This window comes from Buteo buteo, chromosome 16 (assembly GCF_964188355.1).
Source record: "Buteo buteo chromosome 16, bButBut1.hap1.1, whole genome shotgun sequence".
NCBI lineage: Eukaryota > Metazoa > Chordata > Aves > Accipitriformes > Accipitridae > Buteo > Buteo buteo.
Window position 1 is genome coordinate 25,978,279 of NC_134186.1, and position 8,432 is coordinate 25,986,710.

The following is an 8,432-nucleotide window of genomic DNA, read 5'->3' on the forward strand; positions in this document are numbered from 1 at the left end:
GTTTTCAGAGACTGCCTGCTGCTTCTGCTGAGGAGGCAAAGATATTGTATATCATAGCTTTGAGCCCCATAACTGCTGAATGTAAATCAGCGTTACTACCTCATTCATCAGCGTGATGTCTTTAATTGTGGAGCTGGAAGATTAATTTACAATGTCTGGAAAACGGCCCAATTTTCAGGAGAAGCGTTTGTATTAAATGATCAATGCAACAATGAAAAAGTGATTGTACGTAACCCTTGAATCTTATTTTGATCCGAGAAAAAAAGCAAAGACTATAGCTGTGAATAGCAACTATTTTTATTCCCACAGGTTCCTGGATCCATTAAGATTATCATGGTATTTAAGTGTTACATCATTGTACCTGACATCAAGTTCATTTATATTAATTTTTGTTGACTGAACAAGCAAAAAGGGCAGTATATTAAATACTAAACTATGTTAAGAGCTGGACAGCATTATTTTCTTTCTTGCCTAAAATCTTACAAACCTAGAAGCTTTGTTCTTAATTACTTAACTGTTATTGAAATGTCTCTTGTCCTTTTGTGAATCCTCAACAGAAACAGGACAAACTCTGAAGATGGATCAACAGTAAGACATACTTTCTTCTGACAATTAGCTGCAGCGACTTGGTCCTTCTGCCTGGTCCTGTCCATAACTGCATATCCAGAATGTATGTTTTACTGTGATTAAAGCATATAAAATTAATAACTGTTTCCACATATGCCAGGAGATGAGTGTGAGAAAATATTTTCTTTATTTTTTCCTTTTTAGAAAGCAGAACAGAGATCAGGATCCACCTAAAAGCCTCTTTCGTATCACTGGTGTTTCTTTAGTCATCCAAACTTACGTTATTGTCCCTCTTTCATTTCAGCCGATCTGAAATCCTAGAAGAGTGGAGAGAAACAAAACACAATTTCCACCCCATAAAACCGAAGCAGAGGGAGGAAGGAAGAAAGAGTGAGGTCGTATGAGCCATGAAACCAATCATTATCAAAGATTGCACAACTTCCATTGGCTGTCAAGTTTCTTCTGATCTGTTTTTATAAACTGCAATGTTTTGAACTTCCTACAAGTAAACTGGAAGACGTTTTCTGTTAGCGAGACCATTAGAGACTATGGAGATGCAGGCATAGTGTTTACCAAACAATAGAGGGTGTATCTCTGCATTTAAGTCAGTTAGCTTCCATCTTCCCAGCGGCTAATACAGTTGTTCTGGGCTTGCATTGCTCTAACCTCACAGGAGGATCACACAAGAGCTGGATGGAGAACTCATAGCGGCTTGACCTTGTGAACCTTGATCTCTTACAGGAGCACAGTCCACAGAGCTACTACCATCGGCAGCACGAGCTTCTCCTCGCAAAAAGGAAGGTGTTTGAGTGCAGACATTAGTCTTCACAACATAGTAGTTATTTCGAACAACAGAAGATCATGCTGAGAAGTGCTTTCTATGAATCTGAGTCAGGAGAGCCCTTTTCTCCCTTTTCTGATGGAAATGTAGTTCTACACAGCATGATGTTGTCCTGAATATTTTAACTACTATTGGGGGAAAAAAATCCCAGCAGAACAGACTGGATGAATATCTACTGCCTTTTGAGAACTGGTTGCAGTGACTTTGTCCCAGCGGATGGTTCTGTCCGAACTGAAACACAGGAGGTTCCATCTGAACGTCAGGAAATGCGTTTTTACTGTGAGAGTGACCGAGCACCGGCATCGTGAGAACCCATGTTCTCAAGTACTTTTTTTTAGTTTTAGATTAACTGGCTTATATTTTAGTGTAATAGACCTCATGTTGCACTTTGGTTTTTGTTCAATTTTAACCTACTCTTTTTTTTTTTTTTCTTTACTAATTCATGATTTTATAGATTGGTGGTCTGGTCTAATCATTTCTTATCACATTTTCTCACACCTTTCTGTCACCACTTAGCCATGTTTTGTAGACTAATTTCTCTGTTCCCCTTTACAATTCAGTCCTCTTAGCTGTATATATTCTTGTCGCGCTAACATCCACCAGTTCAGTAGTGTTTTTCATGTATTGAGAAAGAACACTGGAATGTGGCAGACTCTAAAAGAAATTCTTTTTAACTTAACTTGTTAAAAATGTTGTTATTTGGTTCAATTGTGCCTTCCACGTCTGCAGTCACCCTCTCTCAAATTTCTCCCATAGCTAAACAGAGTCCTTAAGCCGGACACATTTACTACATTCTCCAAATTCTGAAATCATACAGCTCCTAAATATTTTTCTAATATGGATTCTAGGCACCCTGAGTAACAGCTAACGCTGGCTTCATTGTATAAGCTTGTTGCACACATCTGGCTTGCAGTGTGTTCTGGATAAGTAAGTGTTTTATTTTGTCTCATTTTCCTATGCGTGTTCTACCTGTCTTGTCTTTTTCAGACTATGAATTTTACTTTTGTTTGACTTGCTCAGCAAAAGTTTTTAGTGGATTTTTATTTTACCTGGAAAGTGTAGGGATTCATAATTATTACAATATAAAGCCCCTTTCTGTGTGTCCCCAAATATATTTTCTCTTATCTGTAGTTGTCTGTTAACTATATTCTTATGTATCTATATATGAAAACACTAAAATGATGTTCTAGGTAGTGCAAGCGTTTTGGTCTAAACAGTTACATAGTTGCTGTAACTGCAAAGAGGGTTCTCTGACAAAGTTTAAGAGGATGAATCCTTCACTATTCCTAACCCTAAAATAATATTAAACATTTATCTAATAATGTGAATGATGTCTCCATAAGTCATCATCTGCCTTGGGAGAAATTCTAGCAGGTGACAGTCCTATCTAGTCAAATATCAAATAAAATAATGAGGTCGTCCTCATACATATTCTTCTAGGAATGAGTCCGATGTCTGGCCTTTCCTCCAATTGCTCTTCGTATGCTCTCATTGAGCAAAGGTAACGTACGTGGTGCAAACCAAACAATTATCGACAGAGAATCCCATTTCTTCAAGGCTCCACATTTTTGTTTGAAACTTTCATTAGAAACATATTGGACTTTTTCATGATTATGATTAACTCTCTCCAAGTTTTGGACATAGTCTCTGTGTAGAGTAGATGTAACTATTAAAAATACAGAACAAGATTGGATTACCTGGACGTTAATAGAATGAGGTGCTTAGAAACAAAAGGAGCATTAGAGAAATTATGGCTATAGTTTACAGGAGGGGGGCTAACCTTTTGAAATTATTTGGCTATGCACTGTAATAAAATAAATTATGATAGCCTTTGACAATTAGAGAGGATATCCTAAGTTACTAAGAATTCTGCTATCACTTGACATTACAAAACCCTCTTCTCCCACTGCAAGATATGAATGCAATTTCCATGACTGTCACTGGGAATTACTGTGGGCTGCCATGACAGGGTAAGACCTGGTATGCCCATTTATGAAATTATATTATACCTGTGCTGTAATATATCTGTAAGTTCTGAAAGGGTACCATGAACTCTGATACACCATAAGAACCCCACTAAACTTTTGAGGAAAATAGTTAGCTAGCTCCTAGTTGCAAGTAAAAGCTATAAAGTCTACCTGCTGCCTGAAATACACTTTTGTTTAAAGCCGAATTTACTTTTCCCCATTCCAACCGGTTATAGTGTGTGATGCAGACTGGTACAGACTTACAACAAACTGAGCTGTAAGGTGTCATCCACAGTGCTAAGGGAACTGCCCCAAATCATCCATACCGTTAAAGTGTGTTTCCTAGCAGAGGTGGCTTAGACCAAGTAGCACTGTCCCCAAAAATGCCCAGCCACTGACTAATGCCTGTTCACAGTATGCAGTTTAGGTGCAATTACCCTGATTTGGGAAATAAGGCAGTTCAGCCTCAGGGACGCGAACCATGCTGTCGTGGGTTACCCCAGAGCCGGAGGGTAATCCCTCACCCGTTTCTCTAAACTAGTGCAGGCAAAGCCTGGAAGTATTCACTTGACTTCAGATGGTGAATACGTTGTTTTAAAAGACTTGAGAAAGAATCAGGGACATACCTAGTAAACTTTTTATCTTTGCACAATATAAATAATTGCAGCTTAAATACATTTTCTTGAGTGTTTGCATGCTCTCTGGATTTGCATTTTTACCTCAATAAAATCTATCACTTGTACCTAGCAAGCATTTGTTCTGCTTTGCATCACCTATAAACTACATTGACTTATTATAAGTGTTCTCCATCGTAGCCGGGACAATTTTACATACTATAAATCAGGATGGAACTTGTCTTTATGTCTGTCTACAGCCATAATATTTCCTACCCAATTGTCACCTACAGTACAATTATTTTATCCAGGGCTTCTCTAGATTTACTTTTGTTAGGCTCACAAACACAGGTACTGCCTAGTGGAAGGTATATTAGCTGTATGATGTGCATTAATCTTTTCCCCAATCCGCTCAGAAAAGCACTGGTTTCTCTGTGTGATGTTGTTTTATGTTGGTCAGGTAGGATGCTAAAAAATAATGCTGAATAATTTCTAATTATATCACTAAAGTTGAAGTAATGGAATGAATATGATTTCTAATAATTTGTTGATTTTTTAAAAAAATTATTTATTTCATGGTGCTCAGTATATATCATCCAAAATCTTTATATTTCTGTGACGTACCTCTGCTACTTGAATTTCAGCCACTCTGCCCTGCATTTTTCTGGGTTTTTTTCAGTTCTACCAGGCTATATCCAGCCAATGAAAAAGTAGACCAAGAATAACTTGTGAAACTATGTAAAAATTTCATATTTTTGTTTTGGGAAAATGAATACCTGTGTTCAGTTTGGAATCTTTGTGATAAAAACAGCTATAAGAAATCGAAAAACCTGCATGCTTTATTGAAGTGCTTTAGCTGTCACGTGTGCTACTTTGTGTTATAGGTCCTTTGATAGTAATGTTAAATGGAAATCATCCTTTAATTAGCTGGATGGGTAGATCCAGATTCTCTGTACGCTCTATCCGTGAAGATGTCCCTGAAGCTGACATGTTGTGAATTACTGTGGGTGAATCACTGGGTGAACATACACTTTTTATCCTGTTTTCTCTTGAGTGTTGCAAGGAGGTTACAGAAACACAGCGTTCCGCAGTTACATTTTCTATTGCTGTAATTGTCACAACCAGCAATAAAAAAATTGTTAACATTGCGTGCTGTTGAGCAGCAATACATGATGTTTCAAAAGGCTTTCTGGAGCACCTGCTTAGGATGTAGAAACAATTCTTTTTAGCTCGACAGTTATGGATTTGTAACAAGACTACCACCTTTTTACAGTTTATGCAAGTAAGTTTTCTAAATTCATATTGAAAAGAGCAAGGGAATACATTCTGTGGGCAAACTAGACTTCATCTTACGGCTGTTGCCCTGGTGAAATATTTTCAGTAAATCACAGTCTTTATGCCGTCCTTGGATCTTCTGCAATCTCAGCTGCCACTGCTGTATAATGTACATTGATTTCTATTTGGTATTCAGAGAGAGAGAAAGCTGTTTAATCATTTGGTTTCTGACTTGTTAATAAAAAATCTGTCGTCTTTAATAAGTTTATTTTAGATAAAACTACAGTCTCTGCCACAATTTGACATACTTTCTTATGTTTTTTAAAGTAACAAATGATGCTGAGGATGAGACAATATCACTGTAATTTCTTCTTACCAAGTGAATGCCTTTGTGATTCGCAGTGCTGTTCAACACACAGAGAATGAAAGCTATTTAATCATTCTCCATATGAATTGTAAATAAAGTTTTACAGTTGTCCCACATCGAGGGAAGTGAAAGAAGAAAAAGGAGAGAGACCTTTGCTCATTATAAGAAAACCTTTTCTAATAGTGCAGAACATGTCTATTCTAGAAGGTGAACATCTTTTATATCACTAACAGTTTTCCACCCCATCACATCTCATTGATATTCTGCTTCATTAAAGTCTCATGGTAGAAAAGTTATTAACATGCAGAAGTAATCTTATATCAGATTGGGAAAAAAACCCCAAGTCTAATAATATAATTACTGATGTTACATGATGGGAAATCACTAATATGATTAGAAGTGCCCGACAGATAATGCTAAGAGATTTGATAAAGTCCACCTGGGTTTGGAGGAGTCAATTGATCCAAGTCCCAGCTACTGTAGGGAACAGCAGCAGGGTTGGACTCCAATTAGAAGAGCATAAATCAGCTTGTTTTAATGCATCTGCAGCTGGTTTGCACTTTGTAGCTGGACTGTTCTCTGCATTAAAGGTGTTCCTCCAACTCAGCACTTTGTTCCGGAACAATGATTATGATCTATAAGTATAAATAAGACTTTGTCAATAAGATAATTAATTATCTTTTGAAGTACTCCAGGTTAAAGTTTTCAGCAACCTGTGCTGTCCCACATTTCATTGACTATAGATGAAAATTTAGTCCATAGAGCCAGATAAATCCCTCTTGCACTTCTGCCAGCATCAACCTGGGAGATGTGCAGTGAAATTGTGGGACAGCAGCTGGTCCAACTAAGAGGAGTTTCAGACAAAAAGTATTTAAAAGATTTGTTCAGCGTGAAGGCATAAGTATGTAATTGTTTTAGATGTTCAGCGTGCATCAGCTCAATGGACCAGAATTCTTCAGGCACGTGTAAGAACAATTTTTAGACAAAGCAGCTCAGAGTGTGTGAGCTAATAGCTTCCCAGAGGTACCTTGTGCACAGCTTTTACGTTGCATGATGTGCAACCGCATGACTGAAAATGCAGAATTTTCTAGATTTTGTGAAATCTCACAGGGAGTGAGTTTCTCCTGCTATTGTCCTGTGGGTGACAAAATGGTTGCTTAGAAATATCTCAAGATATTTTATATTTATAGCTTAAGGAAGATGCTATCTGACACTCTAGAAACGTATTTTGGTTTCTCAGCTGGAAATGTATAACACAATATGCTTGGTATTGTGGAAAGTTTGTCAGGCATGTGTAACGAAGTTGTGATAGAAATCAATTAAAGGAGAACCAGGTTTCCAGTATCCATTGATAACAGATCAGAGAGAGGCACATTAACAGGGGAAAAGACAAAAGTGAATATCAGAATAATATAACAAGGGAAGAAATTAGATATTATTCTTTATAAAAGGCTGGATAACTGGATAGGATTATTTTCTTCATATTATCTGAGCAGATTAAGAATAACTTTTCTCAAATAATTGAAATTACATCAACATAGTTCAGCTCAAAATAAGATATGATCTTTGACCCCTTCAGCCTGTACCCATCAGTTCAGTGAGAAGTTCACAGGTCTGTCCTGATAACATAGGCCACAATATTTATTAATGTTTTTTTTCTCAAGAAAGATTAAGAAAATGGTATATGTTCCTTTTGTTATTGTGCCTTTATGCACTTAGGCTCATCAGCTGATTCTTAGTGATAAACAAAACAGTGCCAAGGCATGGTCTTGGACTGTTTCGCACGGTTGCTAAGTTAGAAGCACAGTTCTTGGCATGGTCTCATCTTGTGACAATGAAGAATCTCCCAGACAATTCCCAGACTCAGTCTGAGGATGAGCATGAGTTAGGGACTATACTATCTACAACGGGTATTTTAGCTGCAACCTTTCTGTTTCGGAAGGTAAGAGAAATTAACTATACAAACGTGAGACATACTGTGCCAGATAGGTTCTTGTCCGTTTTATTTACTAGTGTAGATGAGGCAACACTAGCTATGAGATTCTAACCAGGAGTAGAACAGCGCAGCTTCTTGTAAGCATCCAAGGGTCATGACTGAAAAACCGTTGTTGTCTTTGAAGATCAAAAAAAAAAAACCTAAACCAACTGTTTTTTTGAAAGTGAGATTTAAAAAAGTAGCCTTTTGCTTTATAATGATCTGTGTTTTTTTGTTTTCCTGCCACCTTGGTTTAAATTTCCAGTACTGCATTGATGCAACCTTATAATTATGAACTTATATTAATTATGGAGTAGCTACCATTTATGACATAATATGCATATAGCATACGGAAGGAATAGTATTATACAAAAAATCATCCACAGCAGTGTTTTGGACATCTGTTTAAGAGCTGCTTGCCTTTGATTAAACCTTCTCCTCTGCAGAGAGGGAATGTCCTGTTCCACTTACGCCTCATTTGTGCTTCCTGTCTACAATGAAAAGTGGATTTCAGACATCTGATCGAAGAACCCTCATTTATTTCAGAATTGTGAAATCTAAGAGATATAATGCCTATTACGGTCCTTTATTTAAACATTTAATTCACCCAGTTGGTCTGGTTGCACGTGTAGAAGGTAAGTAAAAATCACTAGATTTGTTTTTCCCTCACCTCTCCTTTTGCTATCACGTAACTGTTGTTAAATTCCAAATAACGAAAAGTCTCTACTTGTGTTTTCTTTCTGCTGGTGCTTATTCCACTGTGACTTGATCTCAGATAAGTGATTCTTTGGACATAGTGGACATGACCCTAGCTTAACAAACAAAC

The 8,432-nt window shown here is 37.2% G+C and overlaps 1 long non-coding RNA gene across 1 annotated transcript in view; it reads left to right on the forward strand.

The window, feature by feature from the left end:
• The window catches only part of LOC142039962 (uncharacterized), a 65,574-nt gene extending 60,510 nt beyond the window's left edge, over window positions 1–5,064 (forward strand). The window contains exon 4 of the long non-coding RNA XR_012653096.1: window positions 872–5,064. This is a non-coding gene — a long non-coding RNA (uncharacterized LOC142039962). The remainder of the gene's footprint in view (window positions 1–871) is intronic.
• Window positions 5,065–8,432: the final 3,368 nt, after the last annotated feature.